The 20,593-nt window shown below is 47.9% G+C and overlaps 1 protein-coding gene across 6 annotated transcripts in view; it reads right to left on the bottom strand.

Moving 5' to 3' along the window:
* The window catches only part of SMOC1 (SPARC related modular calcium binding 1), a 146,119-nt gene that overhangs the window by 92,975 nt on the left and 32,551 nt on the right, over positions 1-20,593 (bottom strand). The window contains exon 1 of one of the 6 annotated variants that reach the window (XM_059890292.1): positions 10,566-10,658. The gene's annotated coding sequence lies outside the window, so the exon portion shown is untranslated. 6 annotated transcript variants of the gene reach the window in all.

Here is a 20,593-nt window from a genome sequence, read left to right as displayed (position 1 = left end):
CACCCCAGCCCACCCAAGATAAAAGACTTCCATACAAAGTCTAAACACAGCAAGAAGTATTACAGGCAGGCATATTACACCCTCTCGGCCCCTTTGAATTACTTCATGGCTCCATGATAACTAAAGGGAGAAACGGGTGTACTTTCAATGTCATGGAATTATCACGGAGGAAAATGTCATTTTAATGCCCATCTTGCTTGGACCAGATCCTACAGCATATACACACAGGCTCATCTTCATCTCTACTTAAAGAGTGGAGCAATTTATCCTGACAAGGAAGATAACAGAGGGGGAAAAAAACACTTTATCCACAACACTTGAGGAAATCCACTCCCTTACAGCGCTAAGCCCTGGGGATGAGAGCTGAACAAGCACAGACTAAAACAAACAGAAGAGGAAATCCCAGTCCTGCTATGTCATCAAATTACGTGGGGGCGTGTGTGTTTCCTTTTTATTGCTATTTCCACTGTCATCTTGAGACCCTGGTGCAGCGTGCCGAGCTCCAGATCACCAAACACACAAGCAGAGACACACACACCCAAGGCCTTCAAAGTCACTTACAGACAAAAGAGAAGAAAGAGTGGAGCCCACGTGGGACGGCCATGTGCCACATAAGACCTGATGCTGTCACATGTCTCCAGGCTGAGAGTCCCTGCCGCGCAGCTCAGACAAGGATTAATTACTGCTGTCCAGAGCCCAGGCTCACATCTTACTTTGCACAAGTGTGAGGCTGTTCTGGGCAGAGGAGAAATCCTGTTGACCCAAACTGGGGCCAAAGAAAAGTAAATACAACCATGTCAGGTTCTACAGACAGGAAAGGAAGCTGACTGGAAACCCGGAGCAAGCCCACTCCTGAGAGAGAGAGAAAGAGAGAATGGTTCTTCCAATCCTTTCAGATCCTAGGCACAGAGAAAAGCCTTTCTTTTAAGAATTAAAAACTTGTAATTGACTTTTGAGGACCTTTTTCTTTCAGTCCAGACATTTCTGGAGTTCAGATCTTCCTCAAATGCTGGATGAGTGACCTGACGGAAAGGAACATCTACCTCTGCGCTTGGCAGATCCCATCTGAGTAGCCTATCCTGTGGAAACGAGGTGGCAAGGGACAGGCCGGAGCCACTCAGCAGAGCCTGCAGGGCACGCTGGGCAAACCGGCACAATCCCAGGAAATGGGACTGCTCAGGCTTTGTGCTTAAGGTTCATGCCCCCAGAGACAACATGCTAAAGACTGTTAATCCAGGCTCAAAGGGGTCTCAGGGCCAAGGAAATGCTCATAATATAGAGTAAATAAAAGCAAAGCAGAACATCATATGTATGTGTGTGCAGAGAGATAGAGATAGGTAATACTCAGATGTTCAAGCTGGTTTTTGAAAAGGCAGACGAACCAGAGATCAAATTGCCAACATCCGCTGGATCATTGAAAAAGCAAGAGAGTTCCAGAAAAACATCTATTTCTGCTTTATTGACTACGCCAAAGCCTTTGACTGTGTGGATCACAATAAACTGTGGAAAATTCTGAAAGAGATGGGAATACCAGACCACCTGACCTGCCTCTTGAGAAACCTATATGCAGGTCAGGAAGCAACAGTTAGAACTGGACATGGAACAACAGACTGGTTTCAAATAGGAAAAGGAGTATGTCAAGGCTATATATTGTCAACCTGCTTATTTAACTTATATGCAGAGTACATCATGAGAAATGCTGGGCTGGAAGAAGCACAAGCTGGAATCAAGATTGTTGGGAGAAATATCAATAACCTCAGATATGCAGATGATACCACCCTTATGGCAAAAAGTGAAGAGGAACTAAAAAGCCTCTTGATGAAAGTGAAAGAAGAGAGTGAAAAAGTTGGCTTAAAGCTCAACATTCAGAAAACGAAGATCATGGCATCCGGTCCCATCACTTCATGGGAAATAGATGGGGAAACAGTGGAAACAGTGTCAGACTTTATTTTTCTGGGCTCCAAAATCACTGCAGATGGTGACTGCAGCCATGAAATTAAAAGACGCTTACTCCTTGGAAGGAAAGTTATGACCAACCTAGATAGCATATTAAAAAGCAGAGATATTACTTTGCCAACAAAGGTCCGTCTAAGTCAAGGCTATGGTTTTTCCAGTGGTCATGTATGGATGTGAGAGTTGGACTGTGAAGAAAGCTGAGCACCGAAGAATTGATGCTTTTGAACTGTGGTGTTGGAGAAGACTCTTGAGAGTCCCTTGGACTGCAAGGAGTTCCAACCAGTCCATTCTAAAGGAGATCAGTCCTGGGTGTTCATTGGAAGGACTGATGCTAAAACTGAAACTCCAATACTTTTGGCCACCTCATGCGAAGAATTGACTCATTGGAACAGATCCTGATGATGGGAGGGATTGGGGGCAGGAGGAGAAGGGGACAACAGAGGATGAGATGGCTGGATGGCATCACTGACTGGATGGACATGAGTTTGAGTGAACTCCGGGAATTGGTGATGGACAGGGAGGCCTGACGCAAAGAGTCGGACACCACTGAGCGACTGAATGAACTGAACTGAACTGAAAGAGAGACAAATGTGTGTGTTTAGACATACATATATACATGCATACACACACACACACATATATATGTACACATGTTTACTTAAGGATATCTTCTTTGCACTCCAGAGACGGAGAGAGAGACAGAGAGGACAAAAAATAGAAGGCAATACACCAACATGTTAACGCTGGCTCTCTCCAAATGGTGGGAATATAGATGGGTTTGTCTGGTGTTTTCCTTTATGCTGTTGTCCAGTTGGCAACTCTTGGCAATCCCATGGATGCCAAGGCCTCCCTGTCCCCCACTTTGCCCAAGTTCATGTCCATTAACTTGGTGATGCCATCCAGCTACCTCATCTTCTGTCTCCCTCTTCTCCTTCTAACTTCAATCTTTCCTAGAAACAGGGTCTTTTCCAATGAGTCAGCTCTTTTCCTTTAGACTCTTCATTTCCCAAGGTTCCTACAATAAGCTTGTTTCAAGGGAGTTTGAAAGTGAAGAACACTCAAAACTGCACTGACCCAGGCCTGCCTCTTTCAGCTAAGCTGCCACCAAAACTGAGGCCAGGGGCTGGGAGAAGCTTGCCTCCCTGGAAGTGGGAGGGGAGGGTGCCTTCCTCTGGGCTTTTTTATCTCCTGGCGTCTGATCAGCTGTCCTGTTCTGCATCACACACACAGCTCTTGTAAAGAAGACACAGAAAGACTTGGCCTCCTTTCCGTGGGCTGTCATGCTGGGCCCAGATGGTCCCTCCACCCAGGCAACAGCCTGGTCACCATGTCATCTCCTGCTCCAGTTCAGGTGGCTGGGTGAGGCAGTCTCAACCTTCCCGACTGAAGGAACTCTGACTCTCATCTTCCAGTCCAACACTGTGTATGACAGGGTTTGCCAGTGCATTCAGCAGCCTTCCAAAGGGTGCACGTGTGGCCTGCATCAGCCATCATACTACAAGGTGATGATGGGCGCTGAGTATGCTGTCTTATGGGGCGGGGTGGGGTGGGGGTGGGGGCTGGAGGAGAATGGAGGAGAAGTGTAAGTCCATGCCTAAAAATGAAGCCTTGGGGGACAAGCAGCTCAACTTCAGGTATGGGAGGGAAATGGGCTTCCCCAGTGGCTCAGTAAAAAAAAAAAAAATCTTCCTGCAACACAGGAGCTACAGGAGATGTGGGTTTGATCCCTAGGTCGGGAAGATTCCCTGGAGGAAGGTATGGCAACTCACTCCAGTATTCTTGCCTGGAGAATTCCACGGACAGAGGAGCCTGGAGGGCTACAGTTCATAGGGTCGCACAGAGTCGGATACAACTGAGCACCTTAGCACGCATGCACAAATAGGAGGGAAACAGAGGGCCATCTGTCCTCCCATTCCTGCAAGATGCCTTTAGAACAAAATTGTCCCTGCATTTCCTTCCTTGCAAAATGAATCAAAACTTGCAAAGTAGTTTTGTATCCTGGCTTCACAAACTGCCACATTTATTCATGGGATAAACATTTACTAACCTTTCTATGGACCAGGCGTGGTGCTGGGCAGTGGGTGCAGTAAGGGACACAGTGACATGGTTCCTGCCCTCAAGGGCTGTGCTGAGTCTCTGCAATGCTCCCGTTCATATTTCGCATACAGATAATGTCCTTCTAGGTCCTCAGTCCCTCCAAGCTCTACAGTGTCAGGATCCAGGCACGGACTTCAGAGCAGGGATAAGTCAAAGCAGGACAAGCCATCCACATGTAACAAACTCCTTGGGGAACATTCTTGGTCTAAAGCATAACAGCTGGAGCCCCCAGAAGCCAATGCCATTTCATGAGCTGATCCAGAAAAGCAGACCCACCCTAAAGAGAACCTGAAAACCTGCTGTTAAAGGGATTCATGAGGCCCCCAGACCAAGTCCTGATGTTGCTCAGGCTCAGACTGTGTCAAGATCCAGGAGAGACTGCCTCCCAGCTTGATCTCCAAAAAGACAGGGCTATTGGTAACATGGGCTTCCCTGGTGGCTCAGACAGTAAAGAATCTGCCTGCAATGCAGGATTCCTGGGTTTAGTCCCTGGGTTGGGGAGATCCCTTGGAGAAGGGCAGGGCAACCCATTGCAGTGTTCTTGCCTGAAGAATCCCCATGGACAGAGGAGCCTGGCGAGCTATAGTCCATGGTGTCACAAAGAGTCAGACATGATTGAGCGACTAAGCACAGCAAGGGTAACAAGCTCTAGCACTTGAACTTGTGCAGGAAACATCCTCCCAGGGAAAGGAGAAAAAGACAACTTCCAAGTGCCCCTTTTTACCTCAACAGAGTATGTCCTCCCAAGTCCTGATGTATTTTAAAGCATTTTGAAGATGCTTAAAGTAGAAGCATCTTTGTTTTAAATAGATTCTCCACATCAGATCTAAATCTGTTGGGGTCCACCAGAAAACAGCCTTGAAACACCATATTTTAGTGCAGAAGTTCCAAGAAAGAAGACTATATTATCTAACTTAGGCTATAAAGTGCCTAATTGCACAGCTAAAATTTAAAAGCACTCTGAAAGAAATTGGAGGGAAAGGGTCATAATAGAAATAAATTAGGGAGAAAGAGGCAAGGGGTTCTCATTTATTATAGGGTTTCCATGTGCAAGGCACAGTGCAGCCATCTTGCATAAATTATTTGCAGTGACCCTGACAATCTAAGAGGTAATACTCTGTGTCCCACTTTGCATATGAGAAAACTGTGAGGCTCAGAGAAGCTAAGCAACTGCCCAAGGTCACACAGTCAGAATCCAAAACCAGAGCTATGGCTCCATAGTATCACAGCTAGCAAGGATCAGAGAACAATTTTACCAAGAGTTACCTGATCTAGCCTTGGTCTACAAAAAGGCTCAGCAATCTGGAAAAAAAATGCTATCTGACATGGATATGTCCTCACACATAACTACTGAGTCAAGACAATGTCATCTGCTAATACTCTGTCCCCACACTCTCACCACCTCCCACCCACCCCCTTAAAAAAGGACAGGACAGGAGGACAGCAAGGAAGAGAGTAGCTCTAAACAGAGACTCTGGGTCCTTAACAGGCCCCAGCACCTGGCACAGCAGCACTTTCCCAGGGCCCTGCACTCCCCACCCCTGCAGCTCAGCTCAACCCCATCTTCCCAGCTACCTGCATCCTGGATTGTAGGTGCTCTGTATCTCTCGGGGAACTGCTCTCTGACACAGGTGAAAATAAGAGGGGTTAAAGTTTAGAGTCAATGCCATTCTATCTGATGTGGGGAAAGGGGACTGTCCATATTTATGAGCCGGGGGGAAGATGGATGACAAACTCACTCAATTCTCCAACTGCCAGGCAGCTATGACATTTGTAATAAGAACCAGGTCTGAGCCTTTCACAGGACACAACAAAGAAAATGCTATTTGGAAAGTGCTCTGTACTCTGCAGAAAATGCAGGTGTTAAAAGCACAGGCTTTGAGTAGACAGACCTGGGATCCAGTCCCTGAACTTCAGACCTTGGTCAAGATACTCTCGACCATAGATGAATCTCCGTTTCTTCATCTATGGAGATAGGAAATGGAGCAGTTTTACTATTAAAGGATGAAAGATTAGGTGGTTACCTTAAAAGTTCTTGATAAATCTAAGCTATTACTATATTAATACTTCTATTATTAACTAAATCAAGGTTGTTCAAACTACATTCTGAGTTCTACATGTTCTCACTGAAAATCTTTGGGGATAGGTTGGCAAGGTTAAACTTTGGATAGAAATTGCCCATTTTCTTTGTATTTTCCATTTGTGTGAGTGCATTTCTTTCTAATTTCATAGTACAGTGATTTTCTGCCGTATCATCCAGAACCATGGCAAAAGGAAATGGAAAATATTTAAGTTCTAAAAAGTTACAAATTAAAGAATAGTACGACTGTTACTAACTGTAATCAAAATGTCTTTATGGAGAGGGCAACAATGAGTTTTTTTCAATGGGAGAATAATGTTACTACAAACCCACAATTGCCATCTGACTTCCACAAAAAGTAAATATTACTCCTCTAAACACTGTTTTAGACCTCATTTTTTCCAATAAGGGTCACTGGCTTGAAATAAAGGATTAAAATAAAAACAAAAACACTTGGGTTGCAACAAAACTATGCCCTTTTTTGCTTGAGCAAAGAGTACAGTTTTGTTGCAAAATGAATGTCAGAGAAGCATATCACTTTTAAATTTTTGCTTTGCACATAATAAGTGTGTCCCCTTGCACACACTAAAATATGGTTTGATTTCATGTAAGAGCACCATGTGTTCAAGAAGTCTCAGAGCAGCTGCCCTAGGTGGGTCTTGTCTCGTATAGGTCATCTCAGAATTGCTCAGAACTCCTCGTGGGGTGACAGAAGGAGAACCAGTATCCCCATCTCCCCACATCTTTCAGCCCTGCCTGACAGAGCATCTTTGCCCCTCTCTACATCCCTCCCATCCCAGCTCTTGTGATCACCAGGAGACCATTGACATGGCCGTGCCAGCCAGCATCTCTCTTCTTCAGGCTCAAGATTCCCAAAGCACAAAGATCAGTCCCCAGACCTATAAAACTGCCCTTGAGTGAACAGTGGAGCAGAGACCCACTGAATGCAACTCATCTGGCCGTGGTGAGCCGGGAAAGAGGTCTGCAGCCATGTGAACCATGCTACATCTGTAGCCCAAATGGGTACCAGAAGGCCCCTCTGGCTCCCACTGCCCCCTCCCTCCTGACTCCTTTGTTTTTCATATCCCCTGCTCCCTTCCCTCAGGGCTACCCACCCCACCCCTGGGGAGATGGGAGTAAATAGGGGACAGCAGGCAGCAATCTGAAATACACTCCAGAAAGCACCCCAAATAGCAGAAGAAGGTTACCCCTGGGGCGTGGCCTATTCTAGCCAGGCAGGCATGCATTCTACTGCATAATACAACATGTTTCCTAAAAAACCAGTGTCCCACCCCCCCACCCCCACCCCAGCATCCTTTGAGAAACTCTGACTGTGGAGGAGCTAAACCCGTGGTTCCACACATCTCTGGAAAGCCAAAGCCTCCTCCCACTTCCCTGGTGGCCAAGTTGAGTTGGGGGAAGGTGGGGACAGATGCTGGCACCTTCCAACAACTACACACCTGGCTGCTGGTTGATGAACTGCTCTGGTCTCAGGGGACAGGATGGCATAAGCCACTGTTTGGTTGGGGATGCCCAAAACAAGAGGATGGCTCCAAAGTTTTAGCCCTGGCAAGGTTTTGCATACCTCCCCACCCCACCGTCCCCGCTGCCTGTCTCTTGCTTCCCTTCTCTTTCCACCCCTTGAATCTGATTCAGTTACAGCCAGACCAAGGCTGGGTGACAAGACAGAAAAGCCAAGAAAGCCCTGAACCAATGACAAGAATCAGAAATGGAGAGGCAGAGAGCCTCTGTAAACGGAAGTTACAACCAGACGTGGCATTTTTTTTTTCCTTCCTCCCCTTTTTGTGCTGCCAACACCGCCTCCACAACCCTGACGACAATTCTCAGGAGAATCTTCTCTGATTTTTCATAGATGTTACAAGAGCTAGTACTGCTATAGCCTTCTCAGTCATCCTTTCAAAACATCTGAAACATCTAACTGCTCTCTAGAAATTCCTCCTTAAGGCTCATCTAAATCCCTCACACTGGGACTTTCCTGGTAGTCCAGAGGTGAAGAATCTGCCTACCAATACATGGACATGGGTTTGATCCCTGGTCAGAGAACCAGGATTCCACATGCCATGGGGCAACTAAACCCATGCCCCATAACCACTGAGTCTGTGTCTAGAGCCCACACTCCACAACAAGAGAAGCCTTCACAACGAGAAGCCTGTGTGCCCCAGAGAGAGAGCAGCCCCCACTCCCGGCAACTAGAGAAAGGCCCACGTAGCAACAAAGACCCAGCACAACCATAAATAAAAATTTTAATTAAAAAAAAATAAATCCCTTACACTGCAACTGATTTCCTATTGATTAAGCTGATTTCCTATTGATTCCTCCAACAACTCTTTCTTGAGTATAGAGACCTGCATGCATGTGTGCTCAGCCGCTCGCTCAGTCCTGTCTGACTCTGCGACTCCATGGACTGTAGCCCGCCAGGCTCCTCTGTCCATGGGATTCTCCAGGCAAGAATACTGGAGTGTGTTTCCAGGCCCTCCTCCAGGGGATCTTTCCAACTCAGGGATCGAACCTGCATCTCTTACGTCTCCTGCATTGCCAGGCAGGTTCTTTACCACTAGTGCCACGCAGGAAGCCCCTGTTAGAGGTCTGACCCAGGGCCAACCCCCAGGCTACAAAAGAACTTGATCTGGCTCCTTCCTTCCAAAAGCCAATGCTCTGGTTGCAGAGAAGAGATGGACAAGCAGGAAGGCACCATACCTTGCCCGCCTCATCCCCTAACTGTCACCAGCAGGGAAGGCAAGTGAGCTACAGGGTGTCTAGGATGAGCTGGAGCAATCGAGGGGACCACACAGTAGGCAGAGGACATGGGCACCTCTTTGAAGAGCAGATACGATTTCTGCTCATGGCTGAGAGGAGGAAGGGAGAGAGCTTTTGGCAAAATGACCGCACATGTGCAAGGGACAAAGGCAAGACCAAACTGCCTGCAGCAGAATGTCTATGTCAGCACCAGGCGGGTCCCTCAGTCCTTCAGGCCAGAGGCAACATGGGAGGCTTGGGCAGGAAAGTCACTTCATAAAACTGGCATTTTCAGCTAGTTATTCTGGCCACTGTGGGTAGAAGAGATGGAAGGGGAAAGAGAATAAATGCAAAATGGACAGTTAAGAGGCACCGGCAGAAATCCAGACCCAAGGTGTTGACAGGGATCTGGGCTACCCAGTGGCAGTGGGGATGGAAAGAAAGAATCAGCTCAGGAGATGGTTTAGGGGAAGATTCTGGAAACGGCTGTCCCCATCTTCTGCATCCAGCCCACTTCAGTGAATGTGATGTAACTGGGTCACCTCCTGCCTTCCCCGCTCCAGGCCAAGCACTGCTTCAGGCACTGGGGGACGCGGGTCCTCGTCAGGAGCAAGCTTCACACGTGCCCTCTCACCAGGCTCCTCTGGCGCCAGAGCGAACTTTCCCGAAGCCCAGCCCTGGAGCCTAGCAACTTCAACCCCTGACTCAGTCTACAGTGTCCTGGGGGACCCTCCTCAGACCTCAGGCCCTCCGAACTCCAGCCCAGGGACCCAGCTGCTGGCTCCCAGCCAGGAGTGTTCGGAAGTGGCTGGGTGGTGTTACTCTGCACCCTATCAGCCGCCAAAGGGAAAAAGACCCTCCCGGAAGCCACAGTTTGGTTCAGGCATTGGTGGTGGTGGTGGTTTAGTCACTAAGTGTGTCCGACTCTTGTGAACCCACGGACTGCAGCCTGCCAGACTCCTCTGTCCATGGGATTCTCCAGGCAAGAATACTGGAGTGGGTTGCCATTTCCTTTTCCAGGACATCTGCCTGACCCAGGAATTGAACCCAGGTCTCCTGCATTGCAGGCAGATTCTTTACCAACTGAGCTACGGTTCAGGCATTAATGCCTCCAAGAGAAGACTTGGTATCCCCTGACCCTTGCCCCAGGCACACATCCATCTACCCTCAGAAAAGTCTCTGGCACAAGGCCAGTGCCACATGTGCTTCTTGAGTGAGGTGGGCCTCACGGGACCCACTGGAGATGTGCAGAGGTGGGAAGGGCCCATCAGAGGTGTCAGTCTCCAGGGACGGGAGGCGGTGGGAGGCAAAGGATGGAACAGAGCCAAGACGATCCAGAAGCAAGCGCAGCAGAAGCACATGCGGACACCGCAGCCCAGTCGCCTCCGAGGTGGGCTTGGGGGTCGGGCTCCTCTCAGGGGCAGTGATGTCCTCTGTATACCCCCCACCCAACCCCAATACGGGCCCTTGTTGAGTTCTGCACCAGACCCTGGTCAAACCTCCAGAAAGGAGACGGTGTCCAGCTGGGTCCAGACGCCACAAAGAGGTATTCTTGTAAGAAAGTTTCTCTCCTTCACCCACCTGACACCCCTGGGCCTTCTCTCTTCTGTGTCCACACTGAGAAGCCCCATGGCATCTAGCCAAACTCTCAATTAGTACTACTGAGAAGTCCCACCTGTGTTTAATCCAGTCCCAAGAAGCTCTTTATTGGCTTGTACTTTCCCCTGGAGATCATGTCTCTCTCCCCTCCTGCTCTGGGAGTTCACATTCCGAAAAGAAGCCTCCAAGATTCAGTACCCTATGCTCCAGACTTAGCTCCCAAATGGCTTCCAGAACCTTCTTGAACATTCTTTGGAACACTCACCCCAATGTCCCAGAAGGCATTCAGTTTCCCAGGCGTTGCTGTGGCCTGTGCAGCACATTTAAGGCAGAGCAGAACTTCAAAACCCGAGTCTAGCACTTACTTGCTGTGTGACCCTGGGACAGTCATTTAACCTCTCTGAGCCTCAGCTGCTTCATCTGTAAAATAAGAATAACGCCCACTTCATGGATCTCATGAGGACCAGAGAAATGACGCATATTAGTGTGCTCAGCCCGTGCCTGGCACACTGTAGACAATGGTAATTGTCGATAAATGGTAGCTATGCTTATTGGGACCACTCACCCCTCTCAAACCAAAATAGGACAGGCGAGTGGGGTAGCTCCAGCCAGTTTCTTCTTCTTCCTCTGCTAAGGGTCAGAGGTTCCAGGGACCTCAAATATGGCAGACGCTGGTCCCAAAATGGTCCTTTCCTATGACCTTTGGGAGCCTGTCTCTCCTGAAAAGGCTCCTATTTCTCGAAGAGGTCTTACCAAGAGATCCAGACACTCCAGACAGCTACTGCTTCAGGGGAAAGAGACTTGCAGAGGGCAGTTCCCTGTCCAGAAACACTTCTGTCCTTGTCAAACATCCCGGCACTCACACCATCTACCACTTGGGGGTTCAAGAGCTCTGCTTCCTGACTCACTCTTGGAGAATTTATGATAAAGGTGGAAAATAAGAATAAACACAAGCCTAGGAAGCATATAAATATGTGGTTTAACTATTTGGCCTCTGAAGAAATGTAATGTAATATTAGTAACCCTACCCAGATGGACATATTAACTGGGCAAAATGAATTAATCTAGATTTTCCTACCAAGTAGTCATATAAGGCAGATTCTTATTTCCCTTGCCCTCTGAAGGAAAGGTCCCAGGAAGCAGAAAAGGGGCCACCAGAAAGCACCCCAAAGTAGGGCTCAGAGGAAACCAAGACCCCGCCCAAGTACATACACCAAGGATGAGGAGGACCCAGAGCTGGAGCTGCGCTGGAGTCTATAAATCCAGCTACAAAGCCGCCTGTGCTGGGCTGGACCCTGACCCCATCTGGCTCTGACTCTGGCCTCAAGCACACAGAGCCTGCATAAACAAACAGAGGATCACACTCACCAGGGCCAGGAGGAGACTGCAGTCTTGCTTTCTGAAAAAGCTGCAGTTGGCCAAGAAAAATCATCTCTGATACAGACAAGGAAAATCTCAAAAAAGAGTCAGAGCTGTCCCCGGGCACAATGGCGCCGAGGAAGCCGGCCCGCTTCCCGGAGGAGGAGGCTGATTCACCACCAGCCCAACCTCCTGCCTCCCAAGCTGGGTGCCAGATGCAGATGTTCACACACACACACACACACACACGCACACACATGCTCCTCCGGGGCTGACCCTGGGCCAGTCTCTTCTCCCATCCGGGTCTCAGGTCTGAAGCCTCCTGAACTTACTCAAGGCATCCCTTCTCTCCAGCAGGAGCGCCACTGCCCGAAGGCCAGCAGCCGTCCACAACCTCGTTGCCCACTCCCTGTTTTCCCTCTCTTCCCTACACTGACCCTTCTTCTTGTTTTGTCAAGGGCTCTCTCTTAACCTCGTGTTACAGGACAGAAGGGAACCCTGGCCCAGGGGGCTTGGTGGCCCAGCTGAGCAGTTTTGCCGAGTGCTTGGTTCAGCTGTGAGCAGGACAAGAGGACCAAGTCCTTCCAGCCTCCGCCCAGAAAACCAGAGCAATGGCTAGAGAAGCAGCCTCGCCCCAAACAGTCCTGCACCCACTCTGAGCTTCACTGGCATGAGGAAGAGCCTTCCTGTGACCACCTTACTGAGTCCAGCTCCTTATCCTGCTGGCCCCCTCATATTCTCACATAATCACCAGCCCTTCCAGTCTGGTGTTTGTCAGGCCCAGCACACGCATGGCAAAGGCTCAGATGTCAGTGACCTCCAAGACCAAACCCAAGGCCTGAACCCTCCTTGGAAGTATAATACCGAAGCAGTTGGAAGTCAGCCAGAACTTGACAGCACGTCCTGCCCATATTATCTCAATTGGTCATGAGAAATAGAGCTCTGGTCTGTGGCCTTGGGCAGGGATTTTAACTTATCTTTGCCTCAGTTTCCACATTTGCAAAATGAGCATGATCACAGAACCACCACGTCAGGGTATTGGACGTCAAGTGAAGTGCCAGCAAAGACATGTAAATAATATAGCATTACGCCTGGTACCAGGCAGTTCTCAGTAAACGCTGGTCATTGTTCATGTCACCATCATAACCACACTCAGGCTCTCATAGCAACCTGGCAGAGATTAACTGAGGTTCAGAGAAGTCAAAGGGGCTTCCCAGGTGGCTCAGTGGTAAAGAATCTGCTTGCCAATGCAGGAGACACAGGAGATGCGGGTTTGATCCCTGGATTGGGAAGATCCCCTGAAGAAGGAAGTGGCAACCCACTCCAGTATTCTTGCCTGGAAAACCCCATGGACAGAGGAGCCTGGTGGGCTACAGTCCATGAGGTCACAAAGAGTCAGACAGGACTGAGCATGCACACAGAGAGGTCAAGCAACTTCTTCAAAGTCACCAGAGAAAGAAGGGCTAGAACACATTTTTCAACGGGGTCTTCTTCCCCCAAAGCGTTTTCTGCCATTCAACATCCAAGCATATTTATTTGATGCCTACGCACTATTCTGCTCAAGGAGCTACAATAGTGAGCAAGGCAAACATGGTCCCCAACTATGCCCCCTGGAGGAGCAGAACTTGTGAAGACCACAAGCTGGTTTGGAAGCAAAGTGACAGGCTGGGTCAGAGGTGCTGGTTGTGAGATAGAGCAGGGCTCAGCTGCCTCAAAAGAAAAAGCCATTTGTCCTCAGCAGAGCCCCTGGGACTAGAAGTGATGAGTGGGAGATACAGCAAGAAAAGGGCTCCAAATCTCCCCTGTATCCACGGCCTGGCCCCTGGAACCCTATCTTTTTCCACTTCTTCTTCTCCATGCTCCCAGAGAAATCCGGACCTTTCCTGCACCATGGCCTGACCCAGAGCTTGGAGCAGGGAGGATGGTTCAGGCCTCCTTGGCCCCCTGGCACAAAATCAAACACTGAAGTTCAACCTAGTCTTCAGGGGAGTGATTGGTCCTAGTTCCGAGCTGAAGTCCTCCAAGAACTTCTCCTCAGAGGAGAACTTCACCATTTAGAGGCTCAGCTGGCTTAGCTTCCTTACTGCCTAAGACTCCGTCATCAGAAAAGTCCTGTTTCTTGCCCTTCAAACAAAGTTGTTATTTGGAGAATGTAGCTTACTTGTGTTTGTTCTCTAAACGTGCAACTTCCAGTCTTTGTCAGGGTTTGGGTAATACCAAGTCAGGAGATGGGAAAATAATTAGAAAAGACTGTGATGTTAACCAGCTCTGTAGGCCTCAGTACCAGAGGGTTCCTAAGACAAGCCCCTTGCAGGGAGTTGAGCCATCCCCGGGGAGGTGTGTCTTCACTTGGGAAGAGCCAGAACACCCCTTCTGTGTGTTCTCAGATTTTTCCAGATCATCTGTCTTTCCTGGTGGTCCGGGGTATAAGCAGGAAACTGGGGTTTGTTTCCTGCTCTGCTTATTTTGATAAGAAAAAGCAGAAGTTGTTGGAAAAAGGACAATTTCTAACCTACAATGAACTTTCTGGATAGAGCTGCCTGGTGTTAAATGGGCCCCTGAAGATACCAGAGAGCTGCAGCCCTCGCATCTCTTTATTTACTTCTCCTAGTGCTCAGTCATTCAGTCAACACATACGTGAACCTGGTCTGTACCCAGCACTGTTGCTGGTGTGGGGGATACAGTAGTGGGTAAAATACACCAGGCCCCTGCTCTCATGGGCTTTACACCTTAGGGGGCTGAGACAGACAGACCCATGCACAAATAAATGGACAAATCATTTCAGACAGGAATTTGTGCTCTGAAGAAAATAAAACAGTTGATGGCACAGCAAGTGACTGGATCATGAGGTTGAAGAAAGACTGGAGGGTGGATGACATTTGAGCACAGACTTAAATGTCAAGAATGTGCTGCCCACACAAAATCCAGGGACAATCATGGCTCCTCCTTCAAGAACCTCCCAGCCAAGCTGAGGAGAAAAGAAGCACAAACACGAGAGACATGTCACACCTTACCGACTTTACCATACCCTACCTGAGGCAGGAGGTGGGAGACGATGGGAAGGGGAGAGGGGACAAAGGTCAGATTATGTAGGACTTGACACAGGGCTGAGGAGTTTGGATTTCATCCTAAGTACCATGGAAAGGCACTGAAAGAGTCTACCCAAGGAAATGATATGATTTGATACAAGATTTTTAAAGATTCACCCCTAATTGAAAAAAAATGGGGATCAATAGGTACACACAGCTATATTTAACCAACAAGGATAACCAAAAAGGACCTACTGTCTAGCACAGGGAACTCTGCTCACTGTTATGTGGCAGCCTGGATGGGAGGGGCTTTTGAGGGAGAATGGGTTCATGTATATGCATGGATGAGTCCTTTGCGGTTCATCTGAAACTATCACAACATTGTTAATCGGCTATACTCCAATAGGAAACGAAAAATTTTAAAAAACAAGTGAGCCAGAAACTTTAACAGACATCTCACCAAAGAAGGTATGCTGCTGCTAAGTCGCTTCAGTCGTGTCCGACTCTGTGCGACCCCATAGACAGCAGCCCACCAGGCTCCCCCATCCCTGGGATTCTCCAGGCAAGAACACTGGAGTGGGTTGCCATTTCCTTCTCCAATTCATGAAAGGGAAAAGGGAAAGTGACACGACTCTTAGTGACCCCATGGACTGCAGTCTACTAGACTCCTCCATCCATGGGATTTTCCAGGCAAGAGTACTGGAGTGGGGTGCCAGCGCCTTCTCCAAAAGAAGGTATACAGATAGGCAAATAAGCACATGAAAAGATACTCCACATCATCAGGGAAGTGCAAATGGAAACAAGATACTACTACACACCAGAAGGAAGGCCAAAACCTGGAACACTGACATCAAATGTTGGCGACAATGTGGAGCCACAGGAACGCTTTTCAACTGCTGCTGAGAACACAGAAGGGCCCAGTCACTTTTGAAGATGGTCTGGTGGTCTCTTACAAAACCAGACATATCCTTATTATGCAATCCAGTAATCAGGCTCCTTGGTATTTAACCAAAAGAGATGAAAATTTACATCCACACAAAAACCTACCCATGGATGTTTATAGCAGCTGTATTCCTCATCGCCAAAACTTGGAATATTATTCAGCATTAAAAAAAAATGAGCTATCATGAAAAGACATGGAGGAAACACAAATTCATGTTACTAGTAAAAGAAGGCAATCAGAAAATGCCACACGCTGCACGATTCCAGCTACAAAACATTCTGGAAAAGGCAAAATGATGGAAACAGAAAAAAGATCAGGAGTTGCCAGGAGTTGCAGGACAGGGATGAACAGGCAGAGCACAGAGGATTTTCATGGCAGTGAAAATACTCCACTCCATATTAAATTACAATAATGAATATAAGTGTAAAGTCAAAGTACATGCCATTAAACATTTGTCCAAACCCATAGAATGTACACCAAGAGTGAATCCTTATATAAACCCTTATATATTTGGATAATAGGGATACATCAATGTTGGTTCATCAATTGTAATAAATGTACCACTCTGGTGGGGGATACTGATAATGGGGGAGGCTGTGCACATGTCAGGGCAGGGGACATATGGGAAATCTCCACATCCTCTTTTTAATTTTGCTGAAAACCTAAAAAATAAAGTCTTAAAAAATATTCACCCCAGCTGCTATGTGAAAAAAGATCAGAAGCAAGGTGATCAATAGTGAGGTTATGAGGCTCTCCAGGGCCAAGAGCTGGGGGTGGTTGGTGAGGGGCGGGGGGGACGGTATCAGTTTAGAGCAGGATAGTATAAGTGGAGAGAGTGAGAAGTCATTGCATCTGGAATGTAGATGCAACAGGATTAGCTGACAGAACAGACGGGTGGTTAAGGGAAAAAAAAAAACAGGATTAAGAGTGATCCCTAGATTTCTAGCTTGAACAAATGAGTGAGTGAATGGTGATGCCATCCACTAACATAGGAGCAGTCTGAGGAGGACAAAGTTTGCAAGGGAAGATCAAACTATGGTGTTGCAGAAGACTCTTGAGAGTCCCTTGGACTGCAAGGAGACCAAACCAGTCAAGCCTAAAGGAAATCAACCCTGAATATTTATTGGAAGGACTAATGCTGAAGATGTTCAAGCTGGTTTTAGAAAAGGCAGAGGAACCATAGATCAAATTGCCAACATCAGCTGGATCATGGAAAAAGCAGGAGAGTTCCAGAAAAACATCTATTTCTGCTTTATTGACTATGCCAAAGCCTTTGACTGTGTGGATCACAATAAACTGGAAAATTCTTCAAGAGATGGGAATACCAGACCACCTGAACTGCCTCTTGAGAAACCTATATGCAGGTCAGGAAGCAACAGTTAGAACAGACATGGAACAGACTGGTTCCAAATAGGAAAAGGAGTACGTCAAAGCTATATATTGTCACCCTGCTTATTTAATTTCTATGCAGAGTACATCATGAGAAATGCTGGACTGGAAGAAGCACAAGCTGGAATCAAGATTGCTGGGAGAAATATCAATAACCTCAAATATGCAGATGACACCACCCTTATGGCAGAAAGTAAAGAGGAACTAAAAAGCCTGTTGATGAAAGTGAAAGAGGGGAGTGAAAAAGTTGGCTTAAAGCTCAACATTCAGCAAACGAAGATCATGGCATCTGGTCCCGTCACTTCATGGCAGATAGATGGGGGAACAGTGGAAACAGTGTCAGACTTTATTTTTTGGGGCTCCAAAATCACTGCAGATGGTGATTGCAGCCATGAAATTAAAAGACGCTTACTCCTTGGAAGGAAAGTTAGGACCAACCTAGATAACATATTGAAATGCAGCGATATTACTTTGCCAACAAAGGTCCATCTAGTCAAGGCTATGGTTTTTCCAGTGATCATGTATGGATGTGAGAGTTGGACTGTGAAGAAAGCTGAGCACCAAAGAATTGATGCTTTTGAACTGTTGTGTTGGAGAAGACTCTTGAGCATCCCTTGGACTGCAAGGAGATTCAACCAGTCCATCCTAAAGGAGATCAGTCCTGGGTGTTCATTGGAAGGACTGATGCTGAAGCTGAAACTCCAATACTTTTGACCACCTCATGTGAAGAGTTGACTCATTGGAAAAGACCCTGATTCTGGGAGGGATTGGGGGCAGGAGGAGAAGGGGACAACAGAGGATGAGATGGCTGGATGGCATCACCGCCTCTATGGACATGGGTTTGAGTGAACTCCAGGAGTTGGTGATGGACAGGGAGGCCTGGTGTGCTGCAACTCATGGGGTTGCAAAGAGTTGGACATGACTGAGTGACTGGACTGAACTGAACTGAATGCTGAAGCTGAATCTCCAATACTTTGGCCACCTGATTTGAAGAGCCGAGTCATTGAAAAAGACCCTCGTGCTGGGAAAGATTGAGGACAGAAGGAGAAGGGGACAACAGAGGATGAGATGGCTGGATGGCATCACCAACTCAATGGACATGAGTTGAGCAAGCTCCAGGAGATAATGGAGGACAGGGAAGCCTGGCATGCTTCTGCCCATGGGGTTGTAAAGAGTCGGACAAGACTCAGCAACTGAACAACAAAGCCATAGATGCTTATTGGACAACAGTAGTAGAATCCCTCTCAGGCTAGTGCATCCATCCCCTAATTGCTCAAAGTACTGCATACCTTCTCTACAGACCTGCCTTGATGAAGCTCTACCCAGGGACACCAGGTACATGCCTATTCCCCCAACCCCATCCAGTATATCAGGCCCAGGCCAGACATTTCCTGGAAGCATATTATTTTTTCCTCAGCTTTATTAAAGTATGATGAACAAAGCTTGTATATATTCAGGGTATACAACATGATGTTTTGGAAAAATAAATATTGTAAAATGACTACTACAATCAAGGCTAATTAACACATTTATCACCACACAAAGTTACCTCTTTTGTGTGGTGAGAAACACTTAAGATCTACTCTCTCAGCAACTTCCAATTATGCAATACATTAACTATAGTCACCAAACTGCACATTAGTTCCCGAGAATTTATCCCTCTTATAACTGGAAGTGTGTGCCCTTTGATCAGTATCTCCCCACTTCCCCCACCTGCTCCCAACCCCACACCATTCTACTGTTTCTGTGAGTTTCACTTTCTCAGATTCCACACAGAAGCAAGTGGGACCACATCCTTGCCTAGCCTCTTCCCTGCCCTACCCCGTCTCCCTCATTCCCTTTCCCCAGAGACCGTGCTTTGATAAACCCTACGCCAGAACCCCTGTCTCAGGCTCTGTCTGCAGCAGGGAACACAAGTAAGACAGGACCTAAATGAAGATGTGCCCTAGGCAGCTAGCATAGGAGGTTGGAATGAGGGCTAGGGATGCAAATGTTAGAGTCACCAGGGCACAGATTTAAAGTCATGGGATACGATGAGATCGTCAAGAGAAAAATAGAGCATCCAGGACCAAGGTACGGGTCAACCCCACACTGAAAAGGGGCAGAATAGGAGGATGTGCCACAGAGACCGAGAAGGAAAACCCAGCATGATCAAAGGAAGGCTAGCACTTTCACTTTCATGCATTGGAGAAGGAAACGGCAACCCACTCCAGTGTTCTTGCCTGGAGGATCCCAGGGACAGGGGAGCCTGGTGGGCTGCCGTCTATGGGGTCGCACAGAGTCGGACACGACTGACGCGACTTAGCAGCAGCAGCGAGTCTCTTGCTCCTTCTAGTCTACACCAAGTCATCCCACACTTCCACCACACCCCTATCTGCACCTTGGTTTCAGGACCAAGAAGAGGAAACTCACATGTCCATGGAAATAGATTTGCTATGTTCACTCAGACATGAGTCCTCCAGCGAGGCAGACAGTGAGCCGGCATGGAGCGGGTAAAGACAGCACGGAGACCCTGCCCCTGGAGCTCACCTAGGGGAGGAAGGAATCAGCAGCTGAGGGAGGTTCCGTATGACAACTGCTGGGATGCAGAAGTCACAGGTCAAGTTCTATTGGTTTTCAGTTATTTCATATGCTCGTTCTGCTTCCCTCCTCTTTCCAGAGGTACCTTCTCCTCCACACACCAAAAACAGAGTAAGGCCTCTATGCCCATGAGCTAAAACAGTGTTGAGCGGTGCTTCTCGAACTTTAAGGTACATGCATCACCTGGAATCTAATAAACATAACGTCAGTGGGTCTGGAAGGGGCCTGGGATGCTGCATTTCTGACAAGCTTCTAGGCGATGCCATGGATGCTGGCTGGGGGACCACACTTTGAGCATCGAGGATATATAGAGAACACATTACATCCAACAGCAAGGGTCCAGGGCAACAGCAGACGGTCAACCTGAGCTGTGACTTCCCCCACAAAGCAGCAGGGCTCAGCTAACCCCAGGGCCCATCCCAGCATCTCCAGAAGCAGCACATACTACGCCTGAGCACACAGAGAGGCACAGAACCTTGACCGCCTGAAGCAAGATGGGAAGAGTGAAACGAGCATCCGCCTCTGGTTCTCAAGTTCTCTGACTTGATGCCAGGCACCTGTGAAGGACATTGAGCATGGTCTTCAATCTATCTGTACAGCTTGTGGTATTTGCACTTATATCTTGCCAACAAGAAAGGGCATTACTTGCCCAGGACAGCACAGCCAATGCCCAGGCAGTCCCACCTGGAAGGCTGCACTCTGCATCATGACATCTGAGCTGATCTTCAGTGAGCTATGGAGTAGCCAGCCCAGTGGCTCTGCGCTGGGCACTGCCTGATTTTGCAACAGAGCACTGGGTCTGGA

The sequence above is a fragment of the Bos taurus genome, chromosome 10 (genome assembly GCF_002263795.3).
Source record: "Bos taurus isolate L1 Dominette 01449 registration number 42190680 breed Hereford chromosome 10, ARS-UCD2.0, whole genome shotgun sequence".
NCBI lineage: Eukaryota > Metazoa > Chordata > Mammalia > Artiodactyla > Bovidae > Bos > Bos taurus.
This window is presented reverse-complemented; position numbering and strand designations above follow the sequence as displayed.